Here is a 22,079-nt window from a genome sequence, read left to right on the forward strand (position 1 = left end):
AATTATTATAATTACAACGCTATAATGTTTAATTAATAAATTGTATTTTCGTCATGTGATTATAAAAGATTAATAATCCAAAGAGAAACAAGTAAACATCTATGAATTTTGAAAGTATGTAGGACTATTATTGCTTTCCAAATCAATATCATATGCTGGGATATTTTCCCATACTTCTTGTTAGTTCATTTTATGTCCTGATTTGAAATGCACAATGGGGACATTCCAGCATTACGTATGTGGGATTTTACACACAAAATTTCAGGTTTTAGACATGAGATTGGATTAAAATGTTCATAATGAACGTATTTCACAGAATTATCAAATATTTTGTGGTGCCTGCTAACAATTGAAAATAAATCTCGAGTACGATGGAATAGACTGAATGCAAGAGAAGCATTGACAAAAGTGAGTTACGTGTGTGACGCTTTAAAAATGTAGCAAATTTTGACTTCATTTGTCTGTGAAGCATATGGGCTGCAGATGCTAGTAACTTTTATTGGTGATATGTGCAAATTATATGCATTCACCAAACCTTAATTCAATTAAAGCAATAATAATCTCCATATTAACTCATGTTGTTATTTATATGGAGTAGGACCACTTTTCTTGGAATGCCCCAACACTCTTACCAAAACAACACACAAAGTTATGAAATTCTCGCCTTAGTCATGAATATATAATCTTTCTATTGCAAGTGCAACGTTCAAACTTCTCTGTGCGTGTTAACAGTCGGCGTTGTGGACAAGGTGGCTATGATGCAGTTCTACGGACGCATGCAACCTTCTGATGCGTCTTTCTGCCCAACTGAATCGCTTTGATGATTAGGCCCTGCGAACCATACCGATATCCCACACTTGGCTTATCATGTGAAAACCCAAGTTGTTCCTTTTTGTACATTGGAGGTAGGAATTCTCGTTTAAAACTAAAAACGTTATTTTCTTCCGTTGGGGGCGAACATAAAGTAGAAACAAATATTGACTCCCTCTGGTTCGTGGGGAGTGTGACTTATTTTATTGAAATGTTGAAACGTGTTTGTCACAAAAAACTATGCTAGAGTAACAAATTTTAAAATAGTACTTAATCGTGAGTAGAAATATTAAATAAAAAGAATAAGTGCTTTACTAAGGTCCAAAAAAAAGGTTCATTACCATTTCAGTGGTTTATCTCTGCTCTCATTTTTTTTTAATTTTCGCTCTCTCAAGTATCAATTTGTTTTCTATGCACTTGAAGTGACCCCCTACCTCCCTCAAAGAAAACAAGGAAAACTCGAAAAATAGATGCCCTTTTAACTCAAGTATACGCTTTTGTTTGGTATTTAGTGCTCCCACAATATATTACCACTCTCCTTCCGCCTTCCCACTTATTTTTTTCTGGTGCCGTCACTGCGTATTTGCCTGCCAGTGTTATGCATATGATGACGTACCTTAAAATTATGAGTATATGCATGGACCTGGTTCGTGACAAGTGAAAAATTTTGACACAGCGAAGTAAAGAAAACATTTGTCAACTTATCAAACTTGCCAAAGCATGCATAAAAGACTAACGAAAAGCGATCCTTCTGCATGTTAACAACAAAATGAACGAATCAGGTAATTATTATTGTTTTTAGTTGAATTAAAGTTTAAATGTTTGTGATGGTCTATAATTTGTATATTTCACCAACAAAAAATACGAGATTAGCATGTGTCGCCTCTACTTCTATATGCTTCACAGACAAATTAAGTCAAAATTTTCTACAGTTTTAAAGCGTCACACATGTAGGCTCTTTAATGCTCTTCCTGCACTCAAGTTTTGTTTTCATTTCTTAGCAGACACTACAAAGCACTTCACAATTCTATGAAATCAGTTCATTATTAACATTTTAATCCAATCGCATGTCTAGAACCTTACATTTCATGTGTGAATGTCACACATGTAACACTGGAAAGGCACTAACCCTTTTTCAATTTTCCGCCACAAGCACAAAAATGGAAACTATATTTCAAATCTTTAAGAAAAAGTAATGTACTGTAATTGCATTGTATAATTTAGTAATTTTAAGTATTATTAATGGCTGATATGTTGCACACGAGCAGTATATGTAGTTGCAAATGCAAATACTTGCGTGATTAATGAGCAGTGTATACAATGCATTATGGTTTATTTGCTACAGGCTGTAGGGACAATGTATGTACCATACACGGCAGCCTGTAGTTAAGTAGGTAGTTCTTTGCCTTTTATATCACCGAGTCAATATTGATGCTTCGACCTCGGTTGGAGTTATAGCGAGCACTATGAATGTTTCGTGACTTAATTATCCGAAGTAATTCTCAATCGTCTATACCCATCTTAATGACGATCTCATGCAGAAGCCAAAATAAATACGGTGCCTAACGTGAGTTGAACGGTTGCTATACAGCCGAGCAAGGAAACATTTCTCGTGGTAAGGGAAAATATTGCATATCTTAGAGCCACCACTTCTTTGCAATCGTTCAGAGACCCATAAAAACATGTATTAAAGGAAACGCACACCACGTGACGTTGACGTATTGATCCATTATGTATAAGGTGGTGTAGGAGTGTTTTGTTTACATACGTACAAAAAATCTACCGTTGCATGACTGGGAATGTCACATATTGCAGCAATGGGTTTAATGCTCTATTTCACGAGTGCCGCGCTCAGTCTAAAAAATCAACCAATTTCCCTTCGACTTATCTCGCCTCGGTACAGAAATTTCAATTGGATTTAAAGGAAACCAATTATGTTGTTTGCCATCATGTCAATTTTCAATTTACTGGTAAGTTCATGAACGTATACGTGGTATCTAATAAGTACCCTAAGTAGCGCAATTCTTTGTATGTATGGAGAATTTAATATAATTTCTTCAGATGCGCTTAATTTCTGTATGACACAAACGATAGTCATGGAGCGTTAACACTATCTATCGGCTCGGTGCTCGTGTACGTTGATTGCGCGACACACAATCTCTTCACCGGGTTCCAGATTCGAGTCCTGGCTTTGGCGTACTCTTATCAGTAGGGCTAGGATTTTGATGACCTTAAAATTGCCAAGAAATGACCTTTAAAAAATGCATTTATGACCTAATAGTACATGCAAGAAAATGCCCTATAAACTTAGAAAAATGACCTAAAAATTCTGAAAGATTTGTAAAACAAATTTATAAACTACCAAGAGAAATTCAAATTACAAATTAACGTTACAGTATCTATCACAAGCTCATTGCGTATGGTAGTACAAGTAAGAAAGTTCACTTCTTGTCATCTTTTACACTTTAAGTACTGAGTTGCAGTACACAACGAAAATCATATGCACATTTTCAAAAGTGAATGATTGTCAGTTTTCGGACAAGAGAGCCTTGTACACGGAAAGATTTCTCTAGACTTCCACCGACACAAGATGAGCGATAGAGTGCAAATTACTTCCCTGACAAAATGTCCGATACAGAGCACAAAACTTCGTACCCCTTGTTCTTTAACAATAATCCGTCAGGAAAAAATGTATTTACTGATAGAGGAGGAAATCACATTGTTTGAGCTGAATTGTTACACAACAGCTTGTGTCAACAATACTGCACAGAATTCCTTTATTTCTTCAAACACAGTCGTTCAGAACTGCATTGAAGGCAATGAGATGAGAGTCGGGAACCTCTCTCCTTCAAAGGGTTGCATTTGCATGTAAAATGTCCCTTCTTTCACCAAAATGTAGAAAAATGCATAAAATGACTTTTAAAAGGCCGAAAATGACTTAAACTGTTTAAAAAGTTTAAAAACTGACCTTTACTCCAAAAAGGGTCAAAAAATGCCCTAACAAAGGCATCCCAATTAATTCACTTACGTGTAAAACACGTTTCTATCTACTTATGCAAGGTCTCTGCCTTACCAAAAAAAAGGATGCATTTGCATCAAAATCCTAGCCCTACTTATCAGTGTCCCTTCATCAATTTAATCTAATGATCATTAATCCTCATCACGTCAGAACGGCTTACCACCAGAAGAAAACACTACATATGGTTGTATTTGAAAATACGTAGGTAAAGTATGTTAAAGCCCAACTTCTTGCTCCCCGCTTTGTGGCAGAGTGGTTAGCACAGCGCGCTACGACACCAGGGGTCCCAGGTTCGAATCTTGGCCTGGGCATTGGTGGATGCCCTTTATGGGAGTCCCTTCATCAATTTCATTGTGTCATCAATCACCCTAATCTTCATGATTTGCCAAGGTGGCAGAAATGCGAAGTAAAATAAACCGAATCAACCAATTCAATTTCTTGCAAATTGTTTTACACTGGTGTGTAAAATATATGGTTTAAGATATAACCATAATTTTCATTGAAGCACTACCTAATTTTGTGAACACGATCGTCCTTCTCTATACATGTGGTGATGGTTCACAACCTTCTCCTTTGCATGAACAGGCTCAGTGTATTGTAGTTATTTATTTTTGCAAGTTCTTAGACCTGACAACTATGAAATCAAATACGAGTATTTCATTATTGTATTTTATCGCAAACAAACAATCTGTCGTCTTGGAATTTATTCCACACAATATCAAGTTCTTAGTATTTGTTTCTTCTTTCATCTCAATAGGATCGGGTTATGGGAACGAGGAATTTTCAAAAAGTCATGATGCTGTTGATAAGATTAAATAGCTAATAAATTGTATTTTGTAGCACAGGGCGCAATACACTATCTGGTGTCACAAGTAATATAATGTGACAACTTAAGAGCTAAAACACATTGTACGAGTTTCTAATTGCACGAGTTTTTCGAAAAAAATATTACGATCTAATGAATTTTGAAATTCAAAAATGAACATATTGTAAAGGAAACAGTCTTTCACACCTGTCGGTATTTTCTATCTTTCTCTTTTCAACATAATTAGGGAAATATTCTATCGTCGAGATTTCTGTTCATCTGCAGAAAAATTGAATCACTTCCAAATATCTGCGGTAAATTTGAAATCTATTTTGCCTTTCAGAATTTTTTTCTTGCAGGAAAATAGAAGTTTCTCTCCTAGGAGTGAGAAGTTTAGAAGTTTTAAGTTTAGAATACCGCAGATTTTCCTCCGTCTTTTTGTTGGTGATTTTTGCTCTGTTGAAGAGATGAACTCTTCTGCAGTATTTTCTCCTTTTTGTAGAAAAAAGTAGTAAATCGTTGGCGTCTATAACATGTTACGAATAAATTTGGCCGTAGCATTCTATGCGGTTATTTCCTCATTGGTACAATGGCTGTTGAACTTAATATGCTTTTGTCGTGACTCTCGCAACAAAAGATGCCCACCCAAGCATTAAAGAATAGATCTCAGATTGCGTTAATTGCCAACACATGGTGGCAGTAACACGACATGGATGAATGAAACTTCCACAGTTTGACAGCATTCAGATTTGCTTGCTGTCCAATTTCCGTCTATCAATAGTTCCCATTTGTACATTATCTAAGTTGAAGGATATTTCTTAAACACATTGAAAGTTTGCAACAATGCAAAAATCCCCCTGCATAAATACACCCTAACTATTCCATGAGCGATCTGTGTACATCGCTTATTTGTGTGAGGTTCTTTCCTTATCTATTGATCATTAACTTTTGTAGCCAATAAACTACTAGCGCGCCTAAGGAAACACCACAATCCGCAGTGCCATACACGTAGGATACGTTTGTAGGATGCAAGAAGAGTTTCTGTTTTGCGTCTGCTTAGCACTTCTAAGGGTTACCACTAACACCCTGGTAAAGCTAATGCTTTTGTATTGTGCAAGACAACATGATTTTTTCTGTCTTTTTATGTCGACAGATCAACAGCAGAAATTGTATAGTGGATGATGGTACATTATAGGTATTTTCCAATCTTACGGTGGGCGCTCTAGAAGCTGGCAAGGGAAGTGGGGAGCGGGGAAGCAACCAATCCAGCGCAATAAGAAACGCTGTTGTCTGGTTGGTCTGCGACGAACATCCCCGATCCCCACTTCTCTTGCCAGCTTCTAGAGCGCCCGCCGTAAGAACTGAAAAGACCACCACTCTTCTACAACACTGCTAACGCCTTTTCCTTGTTTAAATTTTCAACACAACAAACACGTCACTTTGGTGGAAAAGTAGTGTACTCATAGCCAGTACAATCCTACGTGGAGCTTTTTTGTGGTTTTGTGATCTGCCCATGTGTGTTTGTGATTGTCCATCAAAGACATAAACGTTAGTGTTTGTGTCAGTGTCGGGACGATCCAATTGGTTAAGATCGTATTTTCTATTGTATAAAGGAATGTTTAAAACTCATATATTTAGCTCTCTTTGGAAAATTCCAACCAGAAAAAGTTTAAAGACCTTTAGTGAATGTGGTTGTTATTTGAAAACTATCTGAATTGCTGGAATTTCTTAAACTGTTTAGAATTTACGCAAGAATGCAAAAAATCCTCTGGTGCAATGTACCCTAATAGGATAGTTTGAACATGTGCTAATAATGCACTTCTTAGATAATGCACCATATTTGGATTATGTTTATGTAAGTTATTGTAGCTGCTTATGCGAAATGCTGAACAGTGACACAGGGCAGTCTGAAAATAGAGCAAAGAAACTCTCTATTTCATAATAATGGGTATTAATGTACGGTAGCTTGCGCTGAAAGTTAATGTTGAATGTTCATAGATATATCATTTGAACTGTTCTTTACATTACATAGATTTCTTAATTTCACATATTTGTGAAGATAACTCATGTTAATCTTTCCGAAAGAATTAGAGTATATCTAATTTTATTAGATACTCCGATATAGTGTCATAAAATTGCAAAGGAGAAAATATAAATTTTTCCAATTTCTACATCTTGGCTAATTTGTTTGCTAAGTTGACCATATTACTTTTTCTTCCAAGTATCGAGATTTATTAATATCACTACAGTCAAAAGAGCTTTTCATATACTGTGCAAGAAGAAATGGTAAGATTTCTCTGCAAAATCACTATAAATATACAAAATATTGCGTTTAAACGTGGGATTTTACATGTGCAGCTTCTCTGTTTAATTTGGAATAAGTTTTGTTTCGAGCTTTCGTTTGACTTCAGCAACTTTTCAGGGCGTATGAAGATTATTTTAACCACAACGCATCTATTTCATAAGTCCTAAAAAAAAGAAAAATGAACCCGAATGATGTTCACCAAACCCAATCAAGCCTTGACCTAAATCCGAAGCTATAATGTATGGATCGAATTGTCAATATCAATGCGCGTAAACAAAGTACGTATTGCCGTTCTTCGGCGTATTGGATTAAGCTTAAGAATAAGCGATTTGCACCATGTAAAAGGTCGCTGTGGTTGTTTCGCAACCCGCCGTAAAACCTCTACTGCACGCAACGGATGTTTCGTACAAATACATACGAATGCGTGTGTCCTTGAGTTTCTGTCTACTGTAGAATACAATTTTCATGTGTGGTTTGCGTAACATGTACTTTGTATTCTGTGTGTAGACAAACGCATACTAAGTTGGAAAGAATGTTTGATACCTAAAGAAATGTATGCTCAATCCTCCAAACTACAGTTTAGAATTTTAGAGATTGTAAGCTCTCCCTATGTAACAGTGTACTATGACGCTTGTTTCAAACGTTACTCAACAACAATTCACCGTATAGCTGCTAAAAATATTATTATTGTTACATATTGCTTATCACATAGTTGTCAGCAGCACTGAAATATGCGGATGATTTTCACGAGGTAAGCCCAAGTTGGGCGCCATATTTTCATGATTAACTATGTTGATTACATAAGGAGCAAAATATGTTGTTTAAACGCAACTATAACGCACTGTTATGTTGAAATTTTAACACTTTCCACAACGATGACGGTTGTGGAGCGTCATGTTGCAGTCAACCACGTTAGTGTTTATTTGTTTCACTGCTTTTTTATGTTCCTTATTATTATTATAATTGGAAATAGACACTGCAATTGAGCAATCACTCCCACAACACTTGCCTAATTTTTTTACTCACTCTTGTTCGGTTTGGCACCGACTAAATCCGGGACGATCATATCGAAAAACTCCAACACACTGTTAAAATTATTTTTAATATTATTATTATTACCACTTACCTCCCTTCGAGAGTCTCCACCTAAATTTGACCATCGTCGTCATGGTGCTACCAATTGTTGACGGTCAAAAGAAAAATAATTCTCCAAGCACAGGACTCCAACAGGGGCCCCAGAAATTCACTGAACCTCACAATACCCTACCCTCCTTTCCTTTTTGCTTATCACTCCTGGAGATATCCCTCGAACTCCAATGGGAACTTTTTTTACCTCCGTTTTTTCGCGTACAAAACTTAAACACTTCACACACACATTACACCGACTAACTTTCCAGAACGTCGCCGCGCTCTTGACGGGGGCGTGCGGAGCGGCCCGGGGGAAGGGGGAACCGAAGTCGTACAGAAGTGCCTAGCGCAGGCCCCAGAGCGCAAGACGCTACTACGAACGAGTGCGGTGCATTCGTTCAATCCATTTCCCCGGCGTGCCACTGTCAAACTGAAACAGAAAACGCGAGCTAGATCCGCGGCAGGGTTGCCAACTCTTGAGGGTGATGAGCGCGCCGTGGAACTATACCAAATGCCGTTACATTGGAACTACGCGTTGGTTAGAAGTCAGGACCCAAATTTTTATTTAATTACATGTTTTTTTCCTGTAGACGTAGGCAAGCAAAAAATGAAAATGTCGGCCAATTGCAATGTTAGGAACGATAAGGAATTTCGTGGTACATATTTTGAAGTTTATTATATATTTCCCGTTTCTCATACATATTTTTTTAAATAAAATACAGTATTCCGCCATCTTTCTGTTTTTTTAATTAATTGATCGATTTCGTGTATTTTACTTAGTTTTTCTGCCGCCCCTTTTGGCTAATTGCGAAGATAAATATGAGTGATGATACAATGAAATTGATAAAGAGACACTCAGAAAGGAACACCCATGTCAAGGCCGGGATTCGAACTCGAAACCCCTTTCCTTATAACCACTCCGTCAAGAAGGTCGGCTTTTCTAGTTTCTTCATTGAGTAAAGAGCAATAATTGAAGGATAAGCATTAAAACTTTAATTTCTCCAAAAATCTATTGACTGTCGTCATTCACGTTATCAATTTATGGGATTATGAATTTTCCAATGTGATTTAGCACATTACATTTTCATTATTTCAAGATAACTTCTTAACAATATAATAATTTTGAGAAATTAATTTTAAATAATTACATTTTTTAGTGCCAGAACTAAAAGAAAACAGAAATAATATGCATATTAGATATTATAATATACATACATACTTCAGTTTATTTACATGTTTCAGCGATTCATTCTACATATTTTTGTACATATTTCGCATGTTTTGGCTACATAAATCCGGGTTCTATTTATTATGATATAATAAGAAGTAATGGGTTCGTGGACATTCTCATTATACAGGGTCACATAAAAGTAGCATTTCCACAAATTTTGACAAATATACAAGTTTCAATTCAACATCGTAACACATATATAACTATGGAAATTGACATGGTTGTCAACCCCAAGGGAATTTCAAGTCATGACAGCTGTATACAGTGTGTCCAATAGAATTACTACCAATAAAAATTGGAAAACTCTCCTAAACTAATAATGCTAGAATAATGATTGTTGCTTTCTTTTGTGAGAGAACTCCCCAAGTATGACTACCACACATAAAAAAATTATCGCAACGTATGGTGAGCGTGCGACACGTGACTAATCATATGGACTAAAATGGCTACTTTCAGAGTACGGCAGAAAGTTCATTGTTGCTTTTGGTTTGCTGAATTTCAATCTCCAATTAGAGTGTGCCTATTTTGAAAATTTGTGAGAACTTTCAGCCTATATCACAAAAAAGAATCCAGAACATACAAGAAAAAAGTAACTTTACATGATAACAGAGGATAATGGACGCTTGTGAATACGTTACGTCACAAATACTGCAAAGCGCTTAGCAAAAGCACCATTTTAATAAGTCCGGCTACGAAAGGCGCACAAGTGGAGATCTTCTGGAACTTGGTGACAGTTTCCTTAACAGAAAATCAAAGATCCGTTAGTTTAGCATTATTACTTTCAGAAATATTGAAATTTCTTATTGACAGTAATCCTATCGGACACACTTTATGTGTTTGTGTGTTTATGCGTGAACACGGATAAAAACTGAAAACGAATTTTTGAGAAAAGTTTCTTTTATCTCTACGTGTCCATTCCATTAGGAAGAACGAAAAATATACAAAAAAAGAGTTGAAGGGAACTAAAATGAGAAAAATGTGTGCTAATGTAGGGAGCATATTTAGATTAACGTGTACGAAATATTTTCGTTTCACTATAAAGACGAAATATGCACCAAAAGAAATGGAGAGGAAATGGGCTGAAAGACTAATAATAATTCGAAATTGAAAATTTACAATTCAAACTTTACTTGAGCACCATTTTAAACTTTGAAATTTTCGGCATGGAGTTGACACAGAAGCAATATTTGTAATTTTGGAAGATGAAGGTTGTATACTAAAAGCAGTATGGTTCATTTTTGATTTCATGTAATCATGATTTTTTTATCATTGCTGCGATTAGTACAAGCGGACAAAAGATACGTAAAGTAAGAAATATTGAAATGCTGACGTAAATGCTATTTTTATTTGTAAATGTTGACTTCAGGATTTCTAATTTCGAGTAGAAGTACGAAACGTTCTGAAGCCGCTGCAAAATGATGGGTGTAAAGGTTACGGATTGCGTCAGGTTCATTTGTGACAAACGCATACTGCGATGTTCCTTGGAATCATTTTGTTGAGCAAGAGAATGTATAAACATTGCCAATCAAATTTTCAACAACTAATTTTATTCATTTTTTCTCACATTAGTATATTTTAAAGAAATGGCGTTTGTACCGATACTGCTGCTGCACAGGTAAAGCCCGTACCCAGGATTTTTTTGAGGGAGGGCCCAAATCCGAAAATGTGTATATGTTAGATTTTTATTTGATTCTTGCTTTGTTAATGATTTCAATAAGATTTCGTACTTATATTAGTCTTGCATTCGTGTTTTATGTTTATTTTGTATATGTTGTTAAGGCCCGTACCCAGGAATTCTTTAAGCTTAAGGGGGAGGGGGTAGATTCGAAAAAACTATATTGAACAAAGAGAAGATCAGAAATGCTGCGAGGTTGATTGAATTAGAATATCCTTTAATTTATTTTCTTATATCAGCGCCATTGAAAGGTCATGATAATTCTATGTTTAGAAAATAATATATTTACAAATTAAATGTTACGTATCAGCAATTATTACCTACAATAAAGAACATGTCTAAATGTAAGTTAACAAAAATATGAGACATTCTTGCATCACCACTGCAGTTCGAAAAATGTCGGGACAGGAATTAAAAGTAATGAACTGTTCCGACTAAATCGGACGTCTGGTAGCCTTGCATCAATGATTATAACACTAAAACTACCCAAGGTTGCAGACTACACACTTCTACATAACAAATATTCATTTATGCAAGAACAAAATTGAAATTTTTACAAATTTGCAAAATCGTCGATGTTATTTTCGTAGCTTCTTATAGGTTCACATTTAAATATTTCATGGTTTGAGGGGGGCATGGCCCCCATTGCCCCTTTCCTGGGTACGGGCCTGGCACAGGTTGTCAATTTATTGCATGGTTTGCATTTTACGGCATATAAAGGGAAAGAACCTGGCGGTTGACAATTTCCGTGGTAATAATCACGTATTCCACTCTACCAGGCTAACACTACCAAAATTTGAAATCCGTCTTTGTTAAAATCTGACTTTCCTGCTTGCCAGATGGTTAAAAGAAAGGAACGAGAAAAATAAAAGACTCAAATCCAAGCTTCCGACACTTGCTCAGGGTGATCATCAGAAAGGAGGACATGCGGGCTCGGAGATCCTCCTTGATGACCCTGGAAAGGGGTCGGAACCTCGGATTTGAATTTTAAATTTGTTTGGTGTTGTTTGTGTTAATATTCTGGCTTCGTCATAAGTCCGATTTTAAAGCGATGTTTCCTACACGTGGCGTAACAAGTCTCTTTTTTTAATTCTTCTTGAATTGCGTGTCTTCTTCCTTAAATTGTGTGTCAGCAGTAGGACGGAAGCTTGCTCTCTTATTAAAATCAACATGAAAATGTGGCACTTGAATTAATCTGATTCGTTGTTTTAACTCAGAACATTACTCCTTCACAGTTTGTGAATTATTTACATTTGCAGCTCCAATGCTTCTCGCTGTAGAGATCAGGCAGTTGCTTCGGCGCTGCAACGTCGACCTCTACGTCTACTCATATTATAAAATCTCTCAGGTTGCAATCTTCTTTTTAACGGATCATAATGAAATTAGCTGTTTTGAAGCAATCAAGGGTAAAATTATTTGCTTATGTTCAATATATTTAATAGGAAAACAATGAAAAAAATACTAACAAAAAGCATGCAATTTCATGCTAAAATATCCGGTCGTTGTGCAACACTGCAACAATATCAGTAACAGCCCCTGACCTATAGTGCAGGGATGCCTCGGTGGCCAAACGCGTTGTGTGGTGGACTCATTATCTCTCTACCGATGGTTCGAGTCCTGCCCTCGGCTTGGGTGTTTCATCCTCATCGTCGCGATTGGGCAATTGTGACAGAAAAGGGAACGTAACAAAAAATATAAATGCTTTCCTATGAGATCACACGTGGAACATAGAATAGGGCAGTAAATTAACGATACCAGAACCATACTTCACTTTCGAGTTCCTCTTAATACAATCTCATAAAATGGGTGAGTTTGGAAGGAGGAAGGGGAGGAATCCTTAATTTCACTCGCGGAAAATATGGTAGCGTAAAGCCGGCTTTAGACGAAAGCATTTACTATAACATGTTTGCTAGCATAAATGCTATGTAAATCCTTCCAAAAAACTTATAGCAGATAGCACTTTACACGAAAGCATTTCATGCAACATTTACGTAACTGTTAAGACTACATTGTATGATGCATACAGCACGATAGGCACATCGAGTTAGACCATACGTATATGGTGAGTGCAGGGTGTTTACAATTGAAAAAACTAAAATATTATTCCATACGTGTACAGTAAACGTTGTAAAGTGTATATTTAAACAGCGCCATGCTTCTCTACCTAAAACCATTTTATACAAAGCGAATTCCTCTCGGTTGATTATTATCGTGTTTTCAAAATGTGAAGTGATACGTTGTTTTCATCTTACGCGGCCGCCATTACAACTGCGCTCGTCACCTAGAGGTCTGGTTGGTTACGGAAATAAGACGGATCCTATCCTCGAGAAATGCCATGAAATATGCCATGGCATCTGAAATGCCATAAGATTTCTCACTTTACACGGCAGCATTTTGGTCATGGCACAAATGTTAAGAAAAATGCTAAGGAAAATGCTTTCGTCTAGAGCGGGCTTTACACTAGACGCACCATAATTATGCCGCGGTTGGCATCACTGCGCTCCTATATTTTTTCGCAATATTACAGTTCCCCACCTACCCCACACTTTTCCCTTCTTCGCCCACTACTGCGTAGATGCCTCCACTATACATATCTCCAATGTGTCCCGTATGTCATACTTATAGATACCGCTCCACCGCTACCTTCTCTCAAGTGTATCAGAAACTGTAATGCACTCATATATCTATGTCGTTCGGAATGGCCGATCGATAGTTTTCTCCCTGCAAGTATGTTTCCCGAAACTCTTCCCCTCCCTCCTCAACCCTTTCTCATTCTAGTGTGGGGAAGGGAGTCACGCATGATCAAAAGAATTATTTTTACTAGTGCGCACACTTGTTTCTCTGAAAACACAGACTTCTTTCCTCTTTTCGGTTTGCTTAATATGGTCGACGAGAATGATAAAGAACAAAGTTCAGTGGGATGCATTTTTCAAATCCTGACAAGGAAAGTATTAAGTTAGAGGACGACAAAGGCAACAAACGATAATTGAGACGTAAAGAACACGGATGGGGAAAAAGATTGAGAAGAATTGAGTTGTCTTGTGTGGTACTCGTCTTCATAAGAGGAACAGCATGCGATCTTGTTTCCTTCTCTTATGTTAATATAAGCCGATTGGTTTGGCTTACAAGGAAATCTATTAGTTAAGTTCGTAAAGATGTTTCATTTTTAAAAATGAAATTTCGGAGAAAATTTTGATCCCAACATAACGGTATTTCCAAGGTTATATGCAATTGTTAAGATAGAATAAGTCATGGATCTCTGAAACGAATATAACTTAAATTCAATCTTGGAAAGTCTTTGAGGAGTTAGCTCCAAAAAGGGCACATAGAGGAAATGGCAGTTTTTGGGAAATCAGCTGTGAAAGATTTGTTACAATAATACTAATACATGTTTATTACAAATTGATGCCTATTAGTCAAGAAAACAAATACCATATCCTCTATATATGAAACAAAATGAATATGCAGTTATTAGTATGTTTTTATACCGATATGACAAAATTTTTGCATGCATGTTATATGCCCTTCTTATGTAGAACGGCTGAAACCAAAAAAAAATACATATGATTTTAGCAAGTAATGTCTTAAGAACTGCTCGTGTCCAAGAATACATTCGATTACTGACCCACACATGGTATAAAAAATATAATTCTGTAATTTCCCAACTTTTCAATTTCCATTTCCATCACTGTCTTCATCACTAATTTCCTGAACAATGGATTCATCAAGGGAATGTGGTGCACTTTCCTCTAGTAGTACTTCTATCCAGTCAATGCTCTCTTGGTTCATGAACTTGAACAGTGGCTTAGGGCTAATTGCAGCTGTTTTCAGAGGTTCGTTTCTCATGCAGTTGGAGAGACAAGAATCTTGCCCTTCTTTGTTTGAAGTTCCATAAACTGTCCAATACAATGTACACTGCCGTTCTTATGTCACACTTTTCCAGCACTGTTTCAAACAAAACCCTTAAACTACTGAAAATGTTTTTTTCAGCAATCAAATCACCAGAGCTAGAAGTGTAGGCATGTCCTGAATTTCTGTTTCCCTTGTTTACTTCTTGTTTCCCTTGTTTACTTCTTGTTTCCCTTGTTTACTTCTTGTTTCCCTTGTTTACTTCTTGTTTCCATTCACTCTTGTTGACAGGTTTCTTTTCACCCAGTTTGGAAACCTTTAATGCTGGTTCTGAATTAGTAGTAGTAGGCCTCCTCATTTTTACACCAATCTTCTGAATACAACGAACATATACCATCCACTGCTGGAAAACACACAAAATGGAAGATCATTTTCATTACGCATCTGTTCAAACAAACAGGCCTACCATACTAAAAAATTGAAATACCCCAGATATTTTACACAGACTAGTGCAGAAAAGGATGGTGAATCTTTTAAAGCGTTCTCCATAAAAAGGGCATATACCGGTATGTTCCCTCATTGGAGCTAACTCCTCAATTCTGTTATTAAAAATATTATTTAAGTAAATGTTACAAGTGTGCGAATTAAACACTCTGACTTCGGAATGCACATCCATATATTTCAAGGAAATATGCTCTTTTGGGCGAGAAATAAATGCACATTTTTATTATTAGTATTAACAAAAATTAGAAGACTGTCTTAAAAAAATAACAGATATAACATATGATCATTTCTTGACACAAATAATATTTTCCCAAAATTTATTGTTTCAGAGTTGGTTGTATTGATTTTTGTTTTTGCATATTTTAGTTGTTTTCTCGAACTACAGTACATTCAGTTGTTTTTTAGAAATAACATTTTAGACAAATTAACAGATATTGCATCATTGTATGTAAATGATAACTTTTTTTGTTGCAAGATTTAACGTGATAATGATCAAATGAAAGGCCCTGCAATGCTGTATATTTATCCATTCTACAAACTTCTATCATTGAATAAATAACATAGTCCTTTTTAATGATCAAAGATAAATACTTGATATATTGTTTAATACTTCTTGATAATAGGTTAAGTTGCCATTATTGCCATGTATTGAATTATTGCTGAATTGTTGCTTCGAGCAGTCATGATTAAGGCCAGTTGTTGTAAGCATACAGATTTGAAGCGGGCGGGCAGGAGATTTGAACCTTGATTACGATATTTCACGATATTTCCTTGCATACGACAAAGAAAATTGGCCGCAAACATGGCGGCTGTGCGCATCCTGACGTCACATGAAACCAACCTATACAAATGCTTTTATATTATTATATTGGGTTAGGGAAATAAAATCGTTGCTGTCAGGGAAGAAAATATAACTTTCTTGCCAGGGATGATTGCAACGTGGGGAAGGAATCCTTGCAATTCTTTTAAGTAATCCGTATTCTGAATATTGCTATAAAAATGGAGATATTACTTCAATGTAAGTGTCTGCAATTATACACCAGGTTTTTTTTTTTATTTTAAATTTCCATTCCAGTATTAAGGAAGAAGTAATTTGGAATTAAACTTCTCACCTTCTCATTGTGTGCCCTGGAAGTTTTTAAAAGGAAGGAAATCCTAAGAGCCCTGAAGTGATTTCCTGGATAGTATTGTTCAGATAAACAATCATTGATAGGTACTATTCTAAGTTGAAAGTAGATGTGTGTTTATAGAATTCTGGCAACAATTAATTAAACGTAGATGAGCTGTACAAAATTCGGTAAATCCAAACAAATTTGAAAGTTTATTTTTTTTTTCAAAGTGAAGGAAACAGATACGGTCTCTCAATTTGGAAAATCTATTATCTAAATCTATTATTATTATTTAATATGACCATTGGCGGATTTAGCGGGAGGGTCACTGGAGCACGTGTCCTTCTCAAGAAGAAAGAATACACCAAACAAAAACTGTTCGAAGAAGGTATGATGGAATTCTTCAATAAGCCCCGTCGATTATATACTTTTCCAGACATCCAAAGAAGAAAAAAACTAAATTTAACCCAAATAAGGTGATCGAATCTAGATTTGATTGACATTTGAAATTGAATCTAGGACGTCTTGATTACATAAAGATCACTTTAATACTGTGCCATTTTGAAGGTTCTTAAATAATAAATTATGAAGAGGTATTTTGCCTAAATTTACACTAATGGAGATAAATAAGAAGTAAGTATCTGGAAGATCTCCCTCTATCTCTCTCTCACACACACACACAAAGTTTTTTCAGATGTTTGTGACACTCCACCTTTATTCCTTACTTTTTAAATCATCATTAAAACAAGTAACAATAGATTTACTTCACAAAATATGATAACGATGTCGCCTTGTAAAGGAAACGTTCGATTTCCATTGAAGGTAAATGACGCAGTGGATTGTACAGTCACGGACACTTCTGGATTGTAACGATTACATTGAGAGTTAATGCGGTTTTTACAACCCAGATGTTCCGAAAGGAAACAAAAATTATATATATTTTACGTGCCTGTTGGGCATTCATAAAAAGCTACTGAAAGGATGTAAGAATAAATGTCAACCATGTAAATGAACATATTTTTTATAAATCAATATTTCTTTCGTAGTTTATACTCAATTATGTAGAACACTGTAATTGGGCATTAGCCTGTTGTGGTCAATGAATAAATAAAATAAATATAGTTGTAAATTGTTGCTGTTAGATTTATAAATTAATAAAAAGGGACTGTAAAATTATGCTAATATTAATTAATAATTTACCGAATGTTTTGTTTTAAATAGTATCAACTCATTCAAAGACTCAGAACGAATGAGGACCTACCTCCGTTCCAAAATGAATTTTTATTTTAATTCACTATAGTTCGTAATGTAATAAACACAAGCCCCTAGGTTATATCTTCCATCCTTGAATTTTACTGTGTTTATATAAATTTCATATTTCATGTAAATTATAATGCATTACGTAAGTATCTCTTTATATTTTGTTTTGTCCGTGGTGGTTCAGATCTGAAACATTGAGTGTGAAGATATTATTTGTACATTGTAATATTGGAAATTTTGTGTTCATGTAGGCAATTCTTATATTGGATAGTTACGTCTGACATTTTATGTTACTCTTTCAATCATACTTGTATTATTATTTTAATGTTTTTGTTTTTAGTAACTATACTTTCTTTTGTGCACATTTACAACGGACTTTAGCGTTGACATACTTCATGTTTAGCAGAAAATTTAGAACACTGTAATTGGGCATTCGCCTGTTGTGTTCAAATAAATAAATAAAAATAAAAAAAGTGTTCGCGACTGTACTCGACTTTAAACTGTTGGCACAATCTCCTTACGTGGACGCAAAGTATACATAAAGCAAACTTTGCAAAACTTCTTTCACAAAAAAGCTCTATATATAGTATAGTATAGCATTTCATGTATACAAAATGCTACACACTGTATTTCCAAAATGGCATCCTGCAATATGCTTATTCTTTGCTTAATCATCATCTGTGCTCTTCCCAGAAAAATATTCTGGATCCGCCTGTAAATATGGTCTACCCTCATATAGGCTCCAAAGGACAGTATAAGAGGAGCAACATCCACCCACTACGTTCCCATATTCCACGTGCGACTCCGTGGGAAAGCGCCTTTCTGGTGTCGGATGACAATGGTCCGTCTCTAATTAATGATACCTCCAGCTCGCCTCTCCCGAGCGGTCGTTTAAAAATATCTCCAGACAAAGCGATTGTTGTGGATTGTGGCTGACAGCGGTGGCATTCCGCGTTGATTTCGTTTGACAAGGCTACGCCTTCAAGCCAGGAAGGAAGATCAAAAACCAGGTCAGTGCCCAAAACTTTCTGTTCCTTTAATCTTGAACAGTCGTACTGTACAGTCACCAGCAATAAAATTAGGTACACCTAGATCTTGAAATACTCGCTTTCCTGTAAGGCGTTGTGTGTGTTGCCTACCTTTAAGGCGCTGGTTGAAGTTGCCATTGAAAATTTGCTATTAAAATTCACTTATCGCCCTAGAATTAGGCAACACACAAAACCCTTGCAGGGAAGCGAGTGTTTCAGAATCTAGGTGTCCCATTTTTATTGACTTTGACTGTACTGTACAAGGGAGTTATCGAAAGTTCAAATTTTCTTCACTCGATGCAAAGTCAGATTAACATCTGACCCACAAATCGGGCAGGGAAATTTGAAATACCGTTTCAATTGTAAATATCGAAGCTCTCATCTCATTTTGTGTATGCTGAATTGATGAAGTGGGCCATCTCATCTAACTGTGGTGTTCGAATTGGAAAAAAAATGTGCCCAAGGAATCGCTGTTTCCTTTTTAACGGTTTTGGATTAAAAATTGAAATAAGCGATCACATAATAATAATAATAATAACAGTAATAATAATAATACTAATAATATTTACTCATGTTTATAAAAACAAAAATATCAATCAAAGGAAGGAATAAAATTTATGTTTAATTGAATGAGTAAATATGGAGGTCGATATGAGAAATTATAATTATTGATATGAAGTTGTCTACCCGGCGAAGAAAATACGGAATACGAAAATTTTCATGGTAATATATAAGTCTGTATGACTAACTATGTTCTTACATTAATTCCAATAGTTTAATTTTCTCAAACTAAATTGACATTTTACATTACTTGGTTTGTACTTTGATAGAAAAGATGAACAGTCATATTTTAAAGAAACTGAACCTAACATGTCAGCTCATAAAACTCATTGGTTCCTTTTCACCTAAAAATCTCTAGGTTTCGCAGAGAGCCTAGCGAGCCTACAATATACTCTCCTCAATTACCCGTCGTTTCGAGGGAATATTTGATTTTCGCTTGAAAACCTACTGTTTCTCCTGAGCTAGTTGTGATCTAAATTGATGTTGAACGACTCATATGTGTGTGTTTCTAATTGCCTTGTCTCTTTCCTCTGGGCATTTACAATGATCCGTGCTGTTTTCACCCTATGAAACTTCTATTTTGTTGCCTGCCGTAACCGGAACGTATCCTAGACGTTGCCCAACTCCCAAGAGCACTGTAAAACGGGTAAGCAACCTGCCTCAGGAGGAGAATACAGGGAAAGGGCTAGGAGCCTACAAGTAGGTCACAGGAAGACCACGACGAGTTTGCTAGAGTGCAGAGAGGAACGATTCCACTGCAGGGCCGCCAGAAGCAGTGGTCTCCAAGCCATGCCCTTGGTTGGTTGGTTGATTTGGTGTTTTAAGTCCACTTTATGCGCAGTAAGGCTAATCGGTACTGGACCTACAGTTTAAAGTAGGATCCGAACCACTTGTGCCTTGATTACAAGGCGACGACGCTACCACTGCGCCATCAGGGAGGCCACTCCAAGTCATGGCCTGTCTAGAGGCAGGACGCCTCAGGCCAGCCAGCGGGACCAGCACTCAGACGCTCGACCTCGTTCCGTTAAGGCAAGGAGTGACAGTACGCACCAGTTATGCACTTATTTCAATATCGTAGGAATGGGCACGGTACTGAGAAAGGCAAAACATAGAACAAGAGAGTATAACTTCTCTCCATGTTGCAACTGAAGCTGTTTTTAAAGTTGATTATTAAGCTAGATACGATCTGTAAAAGTTATGATGAATAATTACTTGTAGACTACCATGTATTCCTTATGGACAAGCAACTTCAACTTGAAGTTACGGCTAATCAAATGGAAGTTTCGGCTTTTCCTACCACAAGCATTATCTTCAAAATGTCCTGTTTTCGCTGGTGTGTTTTTCCACACCATCAGGCGTTTGATATTACGAAAAGAACAAATGAAATAATACTCCCATCAGCGTAATGCTAAGTTTTGTCTCCTCTTACAACCATCCAGCGCGCAGACCTCTCTTTCTCCAGCTTGCCGCGGGAAAATGTCGGCGGGGGAGCAGTTTATTGTTCTCGCGACTGGCTGGATGTGGAAAGTGTCCTTCGTGTCCTTAAGGGACCTACCCCTCTAGGAATAGAGGGTGGAATCCTGTACGGCGAAAGTGAACGCCCCCATGTAAGTCTTCAGGAAACCTCCCTAGGACAGGAACCTTAGACCGTAACGATTTCGTTGTGTATGCGATTTAATCTATTTATTTGTTTTCGAGTTCTATTTCTTCTGGTAACACTGGCCAACAGCCAAAATGCGACATGAGTGATATATGCAATTTCTAGTCAATATTGGTCCCCTAAATACGAAACTGTCATTAAAAATCGCAATTGACTAATTATAATTGAGTTACAGGGCATTGTTGATTTGGAGAAGTTCCCTATATATATGATATTGCATAGCTGTAAGAAGTAAATGTTTAGTTGTTTCTTTTCTTATCTTATCTTTATTTATTTGTTGTAAGGAAAGGGGGAACTGTTCAAGACCAGCCACAAAACCTCTTTATTCATTGTTTTGTGAGGTGTTCATTTTTTCAGACGTGATTCTGGCTTTATGAAACTAGGTTGAGTGTGTGCATTTATCGAACATCGTTTTTGCGTATTACGTGATCCGTTTATGCTAAGGTTGACATTTATTTAAATTGCTGAGTGATTTGGCAAAAAATGCCACTTAAATGCATTAACAATGCTAACAATTTCTGTTATGTTTGTGGTCAAATTGTGTTTTCTGGACAGCAGAGAAATATTACCCCTGCTGTACGAACAGCCTACAATTTGTATTTCGGTAAATACTGCAAATTCGGAGATGAAGATAAGACTTGTGTTCGACATTTCTGTTGTAAGACCTGCTACACGAATCTGGTTGAATCACGGAAGACTATCGATTCCATTTGCTATTCCCATGATTTAGTTGGAGCCCACCAATACAACGTATGTCCAATACTAAAAAGAAGACAATTGTATTTCCAAATATTCGTTCTGCTACTCGTCCTGTGGCGCATAGTAATGAACTACCTGTTCCAACACCCCCTGAATCCTATTCTGTTGCCTCAGAAGACGAACCGTACGATCCACAACCTTCCACATCTCAGATCCTGACTTTGCAGGTGAAGTTAAACTTACAGAACAGCACAAGGTTAGCCAGAGTGAAATGAATTATTTTGTGAGAGATTTTGAAATTCAAAAGTCAAGGAAGAGCTATTAGCCTCCAGACTTCAACAATGGAATTTTCTGGCTAGTAATGTGAAGGTGTCATTTTATCGTGACCGTCAGAAAAATTGGGAGAATACTTTTCTACCGAAGGAGATCTGGTATA

General features: G+C 36.5%; 1 protein-coding gene across 2 annotated transcripts in view; it reads right to left on the bottom strand.

The window, feature by feature from the left end:
- Positions 1–22,079, bottom strand: part of LOC145989869 (uncharacterized) — a 393,178-nt gene that overhangs the window by 201,128 nt on the left and 169,971 nt on the right. The window contains exon 1 of one of the 2 annotated variants that reach the window (XM_083125334.1): positions 8,066–8,425. The exons of the other annotated variant lie outside the window; for it this stretch is intronic. The gene's annotated coding sequence lies outside the window, so the exon portion shown is untranslated. Of the gene's footprint in view, positions 1–8,065; positions 8,426–22,079 lie in introns of those variants that run through there. 2 annotated transcript variants of the gene reach the window in all.

The sequence above is a fragment of the Lepisma saccharinum genome, chromosome 7, assembly GCF_977018435.1.
Source record: "Lepisma saccharinum chromosome 7, izLepSacc3.1, whole genome shotgun sequence".
NCBI lineage: Eukaryota > Metazoa > Arthropoda > Insecta > Zygentoma > Lepismatidae > Lepisma > Lepisma saccharinum.